Here is a 17,260-nt window from a genome sequence, read left to right as displayed (position 1 = left end):
AGGTTACAGAGATAGGGAGGGTTGTAGGGGCCGGAGGAGGTTACAGAGATAGGGAGGGTTGTAGGGGCTGGGGGAGGTTACAGAGATAGGGAGGGTTGTAGGGGCTGGAGGAGGTTACAGAGATGGACGGTTGTAGGGGCTGGAGGAGGTTACAGAGATAGGGAGGGTTGTAGGGGCTGGAGGAGGTTACAGAGATAGGGAGTGTTGTAGGGGCTGGGGGAGGTTACAGAGATAGGGAGGGTTGTAGGGGCTGGGGGAGGTTACAGAGATAGGGAGGGTAGTAGGGGCTGGAGGAGGTTACAGAGATAGGGAGTGTTGTAAGGGGCTGGAGGAGGTTACAGAGATAGGGAGGGTTGTAGGGGCTGGAGGAGGTTACAGAGATAGGGAGGGTTGTAGGGGCTGGAGGAGGTTACAGAGATAGGGAAGGTTGTAGAGGCTGGAGGAGGTTACAGAGATAGGGACGGTTGTAGGGGCTGGAGGAGGTTACAGAGATAGGGAAGGTTGTAGGGGCTGGAGGAGGTTACAGAGATAGGGAGGGTTGTAGGGGCTGGAGGAGGTTACAGAGAGGGACGGTTGTAGGGGCTGGAGGAGATTACTGAGATAGGGAGGGTTGTAGGGGCTGGAGGAGATTACTGAGATAGGGAGGGTTGTAGGGGCTGGAGGAGGTTACAGAGAGGGATAGTTGTAGGGGCTGGAGGAGGTTACAGAGATAGGGAGGGTTGTAGCGGCCGGAGGAGGTACAGAGATAGGGAGGGTTGTAGGGGCCGGAGGAGGTTACAGAGATAGGGAGGGTTGAAGGGGCTGGAGCAGGTTACAGAGATAGGGAGGGTTGTAGCAACTGGAGGAGGTGACAGAGATACGGAGGGTAGTAGGGGCTGGAGGAGATTACAGAGATAGGGAGGGTTGTAGGAACTAGAGGAGGTTACAGAGATAGGGAGGGTTGTAGGAGCTGGAGGAGGTTACAGAGATAGGGAGGGTTGTAGGGGCTGGGGGAGGTTACAGAGATAGGGAGGGTTGTAGGGGCTGGGGGAGGTTACAGAGATAGGGAGGGTTGTAGGGGCTGGGGGAGGTTACAGAGATAGGGAGGGTTGTAGGGGCTGGAGGAGGTTACAGAGAGGGACGGTTGTAGGGGCTGGAGGAGGTTACAGAGATAGGGAGGGTTGTAGGGGCTGGGGGAGGTTACAGAGATAGGGAGGGTTGTAGGAGCTGAAGGGGGTTACAGAGATAGGGAGGGTTGTAGAGGCTGGGGGAGGTTACAGAGATAGGGAGGGTTGTAGGGGCTGGAGGAGGTTACAGAGATAGGGAGGGTTGTAGGGGCTGGAGGAGGTTACAGAGATAGGGATGGGAATTGAGGCCTTGGGGTTGATTTGAAAACAATGATAAACATTTTAAAATCGAAGCATTGCTCGTCAGGGAAAGAAAGTAGGTCAGTGAGCACAGGGGGACGCTGTCGCCTGTCTCTGCTCTGTCAGCTGAGTGGTCCGTCTGCGCTGTGGTTTCCGTGGGCGGCTCGACTCAGCTGTCAGGTTCTGCCCCCACATCCTCCCCGCACCAGCTCTGTCAGTGACACGTCAGGAACCTTCCTGCAGGGTCCTGTGATCATGCAATCAGCCGTCAGCTATCCAACAGCTCCTGTTGTCATGAGCAGAGCCTCCCGCGGCACAAAGGAGGCAAGGTGCTGCATTCGCCCGGCGCCTTTCACAACCTCAATACATCCCGAAGTGCGGCGCAGTCAGTGCAGTCAGCGCTGCGAACGGGACAACACGGCAGCCGATTGGCACACAGCAAGATCCCACAGTATGGCATAATAATGGCCAAAGATTCTCGGTTGAGTGTTACAAAAGCAAAACGCTGCAGATGTTGGAAATTTGAAATCGAAGCAGAAAATGCTGGAAATCCAGCTGGGTGTTTGTCGAGGGATAGATATCGGCCCCAAGACACTGAGGAGAACTTCCCACCACCCACACCCCCTCGCTGTCCTATTCATCTTCCGATAGCGGCTGTGGACTCTTTTACATCCACCTGAGGGGGCATATGGGGGGCCTCGGGTTTAACGTCTCTTCCTGAAAGACGGTCCCTCCGACAGTGCGGCACTCCCACAGGACTGACCCTCCGACAGTGCGGCGCTCCCTCAGTACTGACCCTCCGACAGTGCGGCGCTCCCTCAGTACTGACCCTCCGACAGTGCGGTGCTCCCTCAGTACTGACCCTCCGACAGGGCGGCACTCCCTCAGTACTGACCCTCCAACAGTGAGGCGCTCCCTCAGTACTGACCCTCCGACAGGGCGGCGCTCCCTCAGTACTGACCCTCCGACAGGGCGGCACTCCCTCAGTACTGACCCTCCGACAGCGCGGCGCTCCCTCAGTACTGACCCTCCGACAGGGCGGCACTCCCTCAGTACTGACCCTCCGACAGTGAGGCACTCCCTCAGTACTGACCCTCCAACAGTGCGGCGCTCCCTCAGTACTGACCCTCCGACAGTGCGGCACTCCCTCAGTACTGACCCTCCGACAGTGCGGCGCTCCCTCAGTACTGACCCTCCGACAGGGCGGCGCTCCCTCAGTACTGACCCTCCGACAGGGCGGCGCTCCCTCAGTACTGACCCTCCGACAGTGCGGCGCTCCCTCAGTACTGACCCTCCGACAGTGCAGTGCTCCCTCAGTACTGACCCTCCGACAGGGCGGCACTCCCTCAGTACTGACCCTCCAACAGTGCAGCGCTCCCTCAGTACTGACCCTCCGACAGTGCGGCGCTCCCTCAGTACTGACCCTCCGACAGGGCGGCACTCACTCAGTACTGACCCTCCGACAGTGCGGCACTCCCTCAGTACTGACCCTCCCACAGCGCGGCGCTCCCTCAGTACTGACCCTCCGACAGGGCGGCGCTCCCTCAGTACTGACCCTCCGACAGGGCGGCGCTCCCTCAGTACTGACCCTCTGACAGGGCGGCGCTCCCTCAGTACTGACCCTCCGACAGTGCGGCACTCCCTCAGTACTGACCCTCCGACAGTGCGGCACTCCCTCAGTACTGACCCTCCGACAGTGCGGCACTCCCTCAGTACTGACCCTCCGACAGTGCGGCGCTCCCTCAGTACTGACCCTCCGACAGTGTGGCGCTCCCTCAGTACTGACCCTCCGACAGTGCGGCGCTTCCTCAGCACTGACCCTCCGGCAGTGCGACACTCCCTCGGTACTGACCCTCCGACAGTGCGGCGCTCCCCCAGTACTGACCCTCCGACAGTGCGGTGCTCCCTCAGTACTGACCCTCCGACAGGGCGGCGCTCCCTCAGTACTGACCCTCCGGCAGTGCGACACTCCCTCGGTACTGACCCTCTGACAGGGCGGTGCTCCCTCAGTACTGACCCTCCAACAGTGCGGCGCTCCCTCAGTACTGACCCTCCGACAGTGCGGCTCTCCCTCAGTACTGACCCTCCGACAGTGCGGCTCTCCCTCAGTACTGACCCTCCGACAGTGCGGCTCTCCCTCAGTACTGACCCTCCGACAGTGCGGCGCTCCCTCAGTACTAACCCTCCGACAGTGCGGCGCTCCCTCAGTACTGACCCTCCGACAGTGCGGCGCTCCCTCAGTACTGACCCTCCGACAGTGCGGCGCTCCCTCAGTACTAACCCTCCGACAGTGCGGCGCTCCCTCAGTACTGACCCTCCGACAGCGCGGCGCTTCCTCAGTACTGACCCTCCGACAGTGCGGCACTCCCTCAGTACTGACCCTCCGACAGCGCGGCGCTTCCTCAGTACTGACCCTCCGACAGTGAGGCGCTCCCCCAGTACTGACCCTCCGACGGCGCGGCGCTCCCTCAGTACTGACCCTCCGACAGTGCGGTGCTCCCTCAGTACTAACCCTCCGACAGGGCGGCGCTCCCTCAGTACTGACCCTCCGACAGTGCGGCACTCCCTCAGTACTGACACTCCGACAGGGCGGCACTCCCTCAGTACTGACCCTCCGACAGTGCAGCGCTCCCTCAGTACTGACCCTCCGACAGTGCGGCGCTCCCTCAGTACTGACCCTCCGACAGTGCGGCACTCCCTCAGTACTGACCTTCCGACAGTGCGGCTCTCCCTCAGTACTGACCCTCCGACAGTGCAGCGCTCCCTCAGTATTGACCTTCCGACAGTGCGGCGCTTCCTCAGTACTGACCCTCCGACAGTGCGGCACTCCCTCAGTACTGACCCTCCGACAGGGCGGCACTCCCTCAGTACTGACCCTCCGACAGTGCGGCACTCCCTCAGTACTGACCCTCCGACAGGGCGGCACTCCCTCAGTACTGACCCTCCGACAGTGCGGCGCTCCCTCAGTACTGACCCTCCGACAGTGCGGCGCTCCCCCAGTACTGACCCTCCGACAGTGCAGCGCTCCCTCAGTATTGACCCTCCGACAGTGCGGCGCTCCCTCAGTACTGACCCTCCGACGGCGCGGCGCTCCCTCAGTACTGACACCAGGGGTCGTGTCAGGCTGGGATTACGGGGCTCAAGTCTCTGGACTGGGGGCTCGAAACCTCGACCAGCGCTCCCCGGAATTTTTTTTTGGAGCGTACGGGTGATTCGTTTAAGTGTGCTGCAGCCCTAAAGGGTATGCGCATCACGTGATCGGTTGAAAGGGCTGACCCGTCCGCAACCTGCGCAGGAACCTTCGGATCGCCACACGGCCGAGAGGCAACGCTGCCCACGAGCCTCTGACTCAGTGTGACACTGCTGGAAAGGTCTGAATGATCTTCTCAGAATCAAATGTGGGATCACTTTCAAAGTCAGCTGAAGAGACTTTTCAGAAACGGACGGGCTGCTGTTTTTTTTTCCTAACTTCTGCTTATTTCTAGGAAATATTCCAAAATACTTTTGCAAGTGAATCATCTTTTTTTGATCTAACTGGTTTGGTTCGTCCACATGCGGCAGGGGACTAATGAGTCAGCACACACTGATGTCAAAGCACGCCTGCAAGACTCAAAAGTGGGCCATCAGGCCGAGCTGTCACATGGTTCACACATAACTTTCTTCATCATCTGAAATGTCTGGACATGACCTTGAGCAATTCAGAGAGCACCAAGTGCCTCCAAAAATAGCCCTGCCACTTATTTTGAAAGTATTTCCAGAAGAATGCCTATCAGATTGGCAAGTGGTACAATCCGACCATTAAAGGCAGACAGGCGATGACAACAGAAATACCAAATCTTCGACAACATACAGGCCAATAACCCCTCGCCTGTACTCGACCCAGCACGATGTACAGTACAATAACCCCTCGCCTGTACTCTACCCAGCACGATGTACAGTACAATAACCCCTCGCCTGTACTCTAATCAGCACCATGTGCAGTACAATAACCACTCGCCTGTAATCTACTCTGCACCATGTACAGTACAATAACCCCTCGCCTGTAATCTACTCAGCACCATGTTCAGTACAATAACCCCTCGCCTGTACTCTAATCAGCACCATGTGCAGTACAATAACCACTCGCCTGTAATCTACTCTGCACCATGTACAGTACAATAACCCCTCGCCTGTACTCTACTCTGCACCATGTACAGTACAATAACCCCTCGCCTGTAATCTACTCTGCACCATGTTCAGTACAATAACCCCTCGCCTGTAATCTACTCTGCACCATGTACAGTACAATAACCCCTCGCCTGTAATCTACTCTGCACCATGTTCAGTACAATAACCCCTCGCCTGTACTCTAATCAGCACCATGTGCAGTACAATAACCACTCGCCTGTACTCTACTCTGCACCATGTACAGTACAATAACCCCTCGCCTGTACTCTAATCAGCACCATGTGCAGTACAATAACCACTCGCCTGTACTCTACTCTGCACCACGTACAGTACAAAAGCCCCTCACCTGAACTCTACTCTGCACCATGTACAGTACAATAACCCCTCACCTGAACTCTACTCAGCACCATGTACAGTACAATAACCCCTGACCTGTACTCTACTCAGCACCATGTACAGTACAATAACCCCTCGCCTGAACTCTACTCAGCACCATGTACAGTACAATAACCCCTGACCTGTACTCTACTCAGCACCATGTACAGTACAATAACCCCTGACCTGTACTCTACTCTGCACCATGTAGACTACAATAACCCCTCGCCTGAACTCTACTCAGCACCATGTACAGTACAATAACCCCTGACCTGTACTCTACTCAGCACCATGTACAGTACAATAACCCCTGACCTGTACTCTACTCAGCACCATGTACAGTACAATAACCCCTCGCCTGAACTCTACTCAGCACCATGTACAGTACAATAACCCCTGACCTGTACTCTATTCTGCACCATGAACAGTACAATAACCCCTCCCTGTACTCGACCCAGCACCATGTACAGTACAATAACCCCTCCCCGTACTCTACCCAGCACCTTGTACAGTACAATAACCCCTCCCTGTACTCTACTCTGCACCATGTACAGTACAATAACCCCTCCCTGTACTCTCCCCAGCACAATGTACAGTACAAAAACCCCTCGCATGTACTCTACTCGGCACCATGTACAGTACAATAACGCCTCGCCTATAATCTACACAGCACAATGTACAGTACAATAACCCCTCACCTGTAATCTACACAGCACAATGTACAGTACAATAACCCCTCGCCTGTAATCTACACAGCACCATGTTCAGTACAATAACCCCTCACCTGAACTCTACTCTGCACCATGTAAACTACAATAACCCCTCGCCTGTACTCTCCTCTGCACCATGTACAGTACAATAACCCCTCCACTGTAATCTACCCAGCACCATGTACAGTACAATAACCCCTCGCCTGTACTCCACCCAGCACCATGTACAGTACAATAACCCCTGACCTGTAATCTACGCTGCACCATGTACAGTACAATAACCCCTCGCCTGTAATCTACTCAGCACCATGAACAGTACAAAAACCCCTCCCCGTACTCTACTCAGCACCATGTACTGTACAATAACCCCTCGCCTGTACTCTCCTCTGCACCATGTACAGTACGATAACCCCTCCCCGTACTCTACTCTGCACCATGTACAGTACAATAACCCCTCGCCTGTACTCTCCTCTGCACCATGCACAGTACAATAACCCCTCCCCGTACTCTACTCAGCACCATGCACAGTACTATATCCCCTCACCTATAATCTACTCAGCACCATGTACAGTACAATAACCCCTCCCCATACTCTACTCAGCACCATGTACAGTACAATAACACCTCAGCTGAACTCTACTCTGCACCATGTACAGTACAATAACCCCTGACCTGTAATCTACTCAGCACCATGTACAGTACAATAACCCCTCCCTGTAATCTACTCAGCACCATGAACAGTACAAAAACCCCTCGCCTGTACTCTACTCTGCACCATGTACAGTACAATAACCCCTCCCTGTAATCTACTCAGCACCATGAACAGTACAAAAACCCCTCGCCTGTACTCTACTCTGCACCTTGTACAGTACAATAACCCCTCGCCTGTAATCTACTCAGCACCATGTACAGTACAATAACCCCTCGCCTGCAATCTACTCAGCACCATGTACAGTACAAAAACCCCTCGCCTGTACTCTACTCAGCACCATGTACAGTACAATAACCCCTCGCCTGTAATCTACTCAGCACCATGTACAGTACAATAACCCCTCGCCTGTAATCTACTCAGCACCACGTACAGTACAATAACCTCTCGCCTGTACTCTACTCAGCACCATGTACAGTACAATAACCCCCCGCCTGTACTCTACTCAGCACCATGTACAGTACAATAACCCCTCGCCTGTACTCTACTCAGCACCATGTACAGTACAATAACCCCTCGCCTGTAATCTACTCAGCACCATGTACAGTACAATAACCCCTCGCCTGTAATCTACTCAGCACCACGTACAGTACAATAACCTCTCGCCTGTACTCTACTCAGCACCATGTACAGTACAATAACCCCCCGCCTGTACTCTACTCAGCACCATGTACAGTACAATAACCACTCGCCTGTACTCTAGCCAGCACCAGGTACAGTACAATAACCCCTCGCCTGTACTCTACCCAGCACCATGTACTGGACAATAACCCCTCCCCGTACACTACTCTGCACCATGTACAGTACAATAACCCCTCGCCTGTACTCTACCCAGCACCATGTACAGTACAATAACCCCTCGCCTGTACTCTACTCAGCACCATGTACAGTACAATAACCCCTCGCCTGCAATCTACTCAGCACCATGTACAGTACAATAACCCCTCGCCTGTACTCTACTCAGCACCATGTACAGTACAATAACCCCTCGCCTGTAATCTACTCAGCACCATGTACAGTACAATAACCCCTCGCCTGTAATCTACTCAGCACCACGTACAGTACAATAACCTCTCGCCTGTACTCTACTCAGCACCATGTACAGTACAATAACCCCCCGCCTGTACTCTACTCAGCACCATGTACAGTACAATAACCCCTCGCCTGTACTCTACTCAGCACCATGTACAGTACAATAACCCCTCGCCTGTAATCTACTCAGCACCATGTACAGTACAATAACCCCTCGCCTGTAATCTACTCAGCACCACGTACAGTACAATAACCTCTCGCCTGTACTCTACTCAGCACCATGTACAGTACAATAACCCCCCGCCTGTACTCTACTCAGCACCATGTACAGTACAATAACCACTCGCCTGTACTCTAGCCAGCACCATGTACTGGACAATAACCACTCGCCTGTATTCAACTCTGCACCATGTACAGTATAATAACCACTCCCCTGGCTCTACCCAGCACCATGGACAGTACAATAACCCCTGGCCTGTACTCTACTCTGCACCATGTACAGTACAATAACCCCTCGCCTGTACTCTACTCTGCACCATGTACAGTACAATAACCCCTCGCCTATACTCTACTCAGCACCATGTGCAGTACAATAACCACTCGCCTGTATTCAACTCTGCACCATGTACAGTATAATAACCACTCCCCTGGCTCTACCCAGCACCATGGACAGTACAATAACCCCTGGCCTGTACTCTACTCTGCACCATGTACAGTACAATAACCCCTCGCCTGTACTCTACGCTGCACCATGTACAGTACAATAACCCCTCCCCGTACTCTACCCAACACCATGTACAGTACAATAACCCCTCCCCGTACTCTACCCAACACCATGTACAGTACAATAACCCCTCCCCGTACTCTACCCAGCACCATGCACAGTACAATAACCCCTCTCCTATAATCTACTCAGCACCATGTACAGTAGAATAACCGCTCGCCTATAATCTACCCAGCACCATGCACAGTACAATAACCCCTCTCCTATAATCTACTCAGCACCATATACAGTACAATAACCCCTCCCCGTACTCTACCCAGCACCATGTACAGTACAATAACCCCTCCCTGTACTCTACGCTGCACCATGTACAGTACAATAACCCCTCCCCGTACTCTACTCTGCACCATGTACAGTACAATAACCCCTCCCCGTACTCTACCCAGCACCATGTACAGTACAATAACCCCTCCCTGTACTCTACGCTGCACCACGTACAGTACAATAACCCCTCGCCTATACTCTACTCAGCACCATGTACAGTACAATAACCCCTCACCTGTAATCTACCCAGCACCATGTACAGTACAATAACCCCTCCCTGTACTCTACGCTGCACCACGTACAGTACAATAACCCCTCGCCTATACTCTACCCAGCACCATGTACAGTACAATAACCCCTCCCTGTACTCTACGCTGCACCACGTACAGTACAATAACCCCTCGCCTATACTCTACTCAGCACCATGTACAGTACAATAACCCCTCACCTGTAATCTACTCCGCACCATGTACAGTACAATAACCCCTCGCCTGTAATCTACTCAGCACCATGTACAGTACAAAAACCCCTCGCCTGTACTCTACTCAGCACCATGTACAGTACAAAAACCCCTCGCCTGTACTCTACTCAGTACCATGTACAGTACAATAACCCCTCGCCTGTACTCTACTCAGCACCATGTACAGTACAACAACCCCTCGCCTGTAATCTACTCTGCACCATGTACAGTACAAAAACCCCTCGCCTGTACTCTACTCAGTACCATGTACAGTACAATAACCCCTCCCCGTACTCTACCCAGCACCATGTACAGTACAATAACCCCTCCCCGTACTCTCCCCAGCACCATGTACAGTACAAAAACCCCTCGCATGTACTCTACTCTGCACCATGTACAGTACAAAAACCCCTCGCATGTACTCTACTCTGCACCATGTACAGTACAAAAACCCCTCGCATGTACTCTACTCGGCACCATGTACAGTACAATAACCCCTCCACTGTAATCTACTCAGCACCATGTGCAATAGAATAACTCCTCACCTGTACTCTACCCAGCACCATGTACAGTACAATAACCCCTCAGCTGCAATCTACTCAGCACCATGTACAGTATAATAACCCCTCACCTGTAATCTACTCAGCACCATGTACAGTACAATAACCCCTGGCCTGTACTCTACTCTGCACCATGTACAGTACAATAACCCCTCGCCTGTACTCTACTCAGCACCATGAACAGTACAAAAACCCCTCGCCTGTACTCTACTCAGCACCATGTACAGTACAATAACCCCTCGCCTGTAATCTACTCAGCACCATGTACAGTACAATAACCCCTGGCCTGTACTCTACTCTGCACCATGTACAGTACAATAACCCCTTGCCTGTACTCTACTCAGCACCATGTACAGTATAATAACCCCTCACCTGTAATCTACTCTGCACCAGATACAGTAGAATAACCCCTCGCCTGTACTCTACTCAGCACCATGAACAGTACAAAAACCCCTCGCCTGTACTCTACTCTGCACCATGTACAGTACAATAACCCCTTGCCTGTACTCTACTCAGCACCATGTACAGTATAATAACCCCTCACCTGTAATCTACTCTGCACCAGATACAGTAGAATAACCCCTCGCCTGTACTCTACTCAGCACCATGAACAGTACAAAAACCCCTCGCCTGTACTCTACTCAGCACCATGTACAGTACAATAACCCCTTGCCTGTACTCTACTCAGCACCATGTACAGTATAATAACCCCTCACCTGTAATCTACTCTGCACCAGATACAGTAGAATAACCCCTCGCCTGTACTCTACTCAGCACCATGTACAGTACAATAACCCCTCGCCTGTAATCTACTCAGCACCATGTACAGTACAATAACCCCTCGCCTGTACTCTAATCAGCACCATGTGCAGTACAATAACCACTCGCCTGTACTCTACTCTGCACCATGTACAGTACAATAACCCCTCCCCGTACTCTACTCTGCACCATGTACAGTACAATAACCCCTCCCTGTACTCTACGCTGCACCACGTACAGTACAATAACCCCTCCCCGTACTCTACTCTGCACCACGTACAGTACAATAACCCCTCCCTGTACTCTACTCTGCACCATGTACAGTACAATAACCCCTCCCCGTACTCTACTCTGCACCATGTACAGTACAATAACCCCTCCCTGTACTCTACTCTGCACCATGTACAGGACAATAACCCCTCCCCGTACTCTACCCAGCACCATGTACAGTACAATAACCCCTCCCTGTACTCTACGCTGCACCACGTACAGTACAATAACCCCTCGCCTATACTCTACTCAGCACCATGTACAGTACAATAACCCCTCACCTGTACTCTTCTCAGCACCATGTATATTACAATAACCCCTCCCCGTACTCTACTCAGCACCATGTACAGTACAATAACCCCTCGCCTGTACTCTTCTCAGCTCAATGTGCAGTACAATAACCCCTCGCCTGTCCTCTACTCAGCACCATGTACAGTAGAATAACCCCTCACCTGTACTCTACTCAGAACCATGCACAGTACAAAAATCCCTCACCTGTAATCTACCCTGCACCATATACAGTACAACAACCCCTCGCCTGTAATCTACTCAGCACCATGTACAGTACAACAACCCCTCGCCTGTAATCTACTCAGCACCATGTACAGTACAATAACCCCTCCCCGTACTTTACCCAGCACCATTTACAGTACAATAACCCCTCCCTGTACTCTACGCTGCACCACGTACAGTACAATAACCCCTCCCCGTACTCTACTCTGCACCATGTACAGTACAAAAACCCCTCGCCTGTACTCTACTCAGCACCATGTACAGTACAATAACCCCTCCCCGTACTCTACCCAGCACCATGTACAGTACAATAACCCCTCCCCGTACTCTACCCAGCACCATGTACAGAACAATAACCCCTCCCCGTACTCTCCCCAGCACCATGTACAGTACAAAAACCCCTCGCATGTACTCTACTCGGCACCATGTACAGTACAATAACCCCTCAGCTGCAATCTACTCAGCACCATGTACAGTACAATAACCCCTGGCCTGTACTCTACTCTGCACCATGTAAAGTACAATAACCCCTCGCCTGTACTCTAATCAGCACCATGTGCAGTACAATAACCACTCGCCTGTACTCTACTCTGCACCATGTACAGTACAATAACCCCTCGCCGGTACTCTACCCAACACCATGTGCAGTACAATAACCCCTCCCCGTACTCTACCCAGCACCATGCACAGTACAATAACCCCTCCCTGTACTCTACGCTGCACCACGTACAGTACAATAACCCCTCCCCGTACTCTACTCTGCACCATTTACAGTACAATAACCCCTCCCCGTACTCTACGCTGCACCATGTACAGTACAATAACCCCTTGCCTGTACTCTACTCTGCACCATGTACTGTACAATAACCCCTCGCCTATACTCTACTCAGCACCATGTACAGTACAATAACCCCTCACCGGTAATCTACTCAGCACCATGTACAGTACAATAACCCCTCGCCTGTACTCTACTCCGCACCATGTACAGTGCAATAACACCTCGCCTGGACTCTACTCAGCACCATGTACAGTACAATAATCCCTCACCTGTACTCTACTCCGCACCATGTACAGTGCAATAACACCTCGCCTGGACTCTACTCAGCACCATGTACAGTACAATAATCCCTCACCTGTACTCTACTCCGCACCATGTACAGTGCAATAACACCTCGCCTGGACTCTACTCAGCACCATGTACAGAACAATAACCCCTCACCTGTACTCTTCTCAGCACCATGTACAGTACAATAACCCCTCCCCATACTCTACTCAGCACCATGTACAGTACAATAACCCCTCGCCTGTACTCTAATCAGCACCATGTACAGTACAATAACCCCTCCCCATACTCTACTCAGCACCATGTACAGTACAATAACCCCTCGCCTGTACTCTTCTCAGCACCATGTACAGTACAATAACCCCTCACCTGTACTCTTCTCAGCACCATGTACATTACAATAACCCCTCCCCATACTCTACTCAGCACCATGTACAGTACAATAACCCCTCGCCTGTACTCTTCTCAGCTCAATGTGCAGTACAATAACCCCTCGCCTGTACTCTACTCAGCACCATGTACAGTAGAATAACCCCTCACCTGTACTCTACTCAGAACCATGCACAGTACAAAAATCCCTCACCTGTAATCTACCCTGCACCATATACAGTACAACCCCTCGCCTGTAATCTACTCAGCACCATGTACAGTACAATAACCCCTCCCCGTACTTTACCCAGCACCATGTACAGTACAATAACCCCTCCCCGTACTCTATCCAGCACCATGTCCAGTACAATAACCCCTCGCCTGTAATCTACTCAGCACCATGTACAGTACAATAACCCCTCGCCTGTACTCTACTCTGCACCATGTACAGTACAATAACCCCTCGCCTGTACTCTACTCAGCACCATGTACAGTACAATAACCCCTCACCTGTACTCTTCTCAGCACCATGTACATTAAAATAACCCCTCCCCGTACTCTACTCAGCACCATGTACAGTACAATAACCCCTCGCCTGTACTCTTCTCAGCTCCATGTGCAGTACAATAACCCCTCGCCTGTACTCTACTCAGCACCATGTACAGTAGAATAACCCCTCGCCTGTTCTCTACTCAGAACCATGTACAGTACAATAACCCCTCACCCGTACTCTACTCAGCACCATGTACAGTAGAATAACCCCTCGCCTGTACTCTGCGCAGCACCATGTAAAGTACAACAACCCCTCGCCTGTGTCTACCCAGCACCATGTACAGTACAATAACCCCTCCCCATACTCTACTCTGCACCATGTACAGTACAATAACCCCTCACCTGTACTCTACTCTGCACCATGTACAGTACAATAACCCCACGCCTGTACTCTACTCAGCACCACGTACAGAACAATAACCCCTCACCTCTACAACACTCATCACAGTGTACAGTACAATAACCCCTCGCCTGTACAACAATCAGCACGGTGTGCAATACAATAACCCCTCGCCTGTACAACACTCATCACAGTGTACAGTAAAATAACCCCTCGCCTCTACAACATCCAGCACGGTGTGCAGTACAATAACCCCTTGCCTGTACAACATCCAGCACAGTGTACAGTACAATAACCCCTTGCTTGTACAACAGCCAGCACAGTGTACAGTACAATAACCCCTTGCTTGTACAACACTCATCACAGTGTACAGTACAATAACCCCTCGCCTGTACAACATCCAGCACGGTGTGCAGTACAATAACCCCTTGCTTGTACAACATCCAGCACAGTGTACAGTACAATAACCCCTTGCTTGTACAACAGCCAGCACAGTGTACAGTACAATAACCCCTCGCCTGTGCAACACTCTTCACAGTGTACAGTACAATAACCCCTTGCTTGTACAGCATCCAGCACGGTGTACAGTACACTACGAACGTCCAATCTCTCTACACCTCCATCCCCCACCAGGACAGTTTTAGGGATCTCTACTTCTTCCTTGAGCAGAGGCCCAACCAGTCCCCATCCACCACCACCCTCCTCCACTTGGCTGAACTTGTTCTCACATTGAACAACATCTCCTTCAATCTCCACTTACTTCCTCCAAGTAAAAGGTGTTGCTATGGGTACCCGCATGGGCCCTAGTTATGCCTGTCTTTTTGTTGGATATGTCAAACATTCTTTGTTCCAGTCCTACTCAGGACCCTCCCCCAACTCTTTTTCCGGTACATTGATGACTGTATCGGTGTCGTTTCCTGCTCCCGCCCCAAACTGGAAAACTTTATCAACTTTGCTTCTAATTTCCACCCTTCTCTCACCTTTACATGGTCCATCTCCGAAACTTCCCTTCCCTTCCTTGACTACTGTCTCTATCTCTGGTGATAGGCTGTCTACTAATATCCATTATAAACCCACTGACTCCCACAGCTTCCTTGACTACACTTCTTCACACCCTACCTCCTGTAAGGACTCCATTCCATTATCCCAGTTTCTCCATCTCCGACACATCTGCTCTGATGATGCTACCTTCCACAACAGCTCTTCTGATATGTCTTCCTTTTTCCTCAACCGAGGATTCCCCCCCACGGTGGTTGACAGGGCCCTCAACCGTGTCCGCCCATTTCCTGCACCACTACCCTCACCCCTTCCCCTCCCTCCCAGAACCGCAACAGGGTTTCCCTTGTCCTCGCTTTCCACCCCATCAGCCTCCATATCCAAAGGATCATCCTCCGCCATTTCCGCCACCTCCAGCGTGATGCCACTACCAAACACATCTTCCCCTCCCTTCCCCATGTCAGCATTCCGAAGGGATCGGTCCCTCCGCGACACCCTGGTCCACTCCTCCATTACCCCCACCACCTCGTCCCCGTCCCAGGGCACCTTCCCCTGCAATCGCAGGAGGTGTAATACCTGCCCATTTACCTCCTCTCTGTCCTCACTATCCCAGGCCCCAAACACTCCTTTCAGGTGAAGCAGCGATTTACTTGTACTTCTTTCAATGTAGTATACTGTATCCGCTGCTCACAATGTGGTCTCCTCAACATTGGGGAGACCAAACGCAGACTGGGTGACCGTTTTGCGGAACACCTCCGCTCAGTCCGCAAGCAGGACCCCAAGGTTCCGGTTGCTTGCCATTTCAACACTCCCCCCCCTCCCTGCTCTCATGCTCACATCTCTGTCCTGGGATTGCTGCAGTGTTCCAGTGAACATCAACGCAATCTCGAGGAACAGCATCTCATTTACCGATTAGGCACACTACAGCCTGCCAGACTGAACATTGAATTCAATAATTTCAGAGAATGACGGGCCCTGCATTTTACTTTTATTTTTAGTTTTTTTTCTTTTTCCTTTTTTTATATTTTTGTGTGTTTATTTTATTTTATTTCATCTTAGTTTGTTCAGTTTGCTTACTCACTGTTTTTTTTTTCATGTTTGTACTTGCAGCTGTTCAATTTTCAGTCCATTAACACCCTATCTGTACTAATGCTTTGTGTCTTTCAACTCACCATTGACATATTGTTTGCCTTTGCTCCATGACCTTCTGGTCAGCTATTCTGTGACCTTGTCCTATCTACACCTTCTCCTTTGTTATCTCTTGCCCCACCCCCGCTTTACTTGCTTATGCCAAAGACTTGCAGGTTGACAGGTAAATTGGCCATTATAAATTGCCCCTAGTATAGGTAGGTGGTAGGGGAATTGAGGGAAGGTGGGGATGTGGTAGGAATATGAGATTAATGTAGGATTAGTATAAATGGGTGGTTGATGGTCGGCACAGACTTGGTGGGCCGAAGGGCCTGTTTCAGTGCTGTATCTCTAAATAAATAAAAAAATAACCTCTTACATTTCTAAAAATGCCAGTTCTGAAGGGTCACTGACCTGAAACGTTAACTCTGCTTCTCTCTCCACAAATGCTGCCAGATCTGCAGAGTATTTCCAGCATTTTTTATCTTCATTACAGTACAATAACCCCTCGCCTGTAAAACACCCAGCAGGGCGGACAGTACAGTAACCCCTCGTTTGTACAACACTTACAATAACCCATCGCCTGTACAACAGCCAGCACGGTGAAGAGTACAGTAACCCCTCACGGTGCCCTGCTCCTGAGACTCGAGCATAGAAATCAAGCTGACACTTCAAGTCCAGTACAGAGGGAGCGCCGCACTGTCGGAGGGTCAGTACTGAGGGAGCGCCGCACTGTCGGAGGGTCAGTACTGAGGGAGCACCGCACTGTCGGAGGGTCAGTACTGACGGAGCGCGTCACTGTCGGAGGGTCAGTACTGAGGGAGCTCCGCACTGTCGGAGGGTCAGTACTGAGGGAGCTCCGC

At 51.7% G+C, this 17,260-nt stretch overlaps 1 protein-coding gene across 1 annotated transcript in view; it reads right to left on the bottom strand.

Annotated features, from left to right (window-relative positions):
* Positions 1-17,260, bottom strand: part of LOC137358314 (serine/threonine-protein kinase A-Raf-like) — a 672,271-nt gene that overhangs the window by 652,961 nt on the left and 2,050 nt on the right. The gene's annotated exons all lie outside the window — the stretch shown is intronic.

This window comes from Heterodontus francisci, chromosome 49, assembly GCF_036365525.1.
Source record: "Heterodontus francisci isolate sHetFra1 chromosome 49, sHetFra1.hap1, whole genome shotgun sequence".
In the NCBI taxonomy this organism is placed as follows: domain Eukaryota; kingdom Metazoa; phylum Chordata; class Chondrichthyes; order Heterodontiformes; family Heterodontidae; genus Heterodontus; species Heterodontus francisci.
This window is presented reverse-complemented; position numbering and strand designations above follow the sequence as displayed.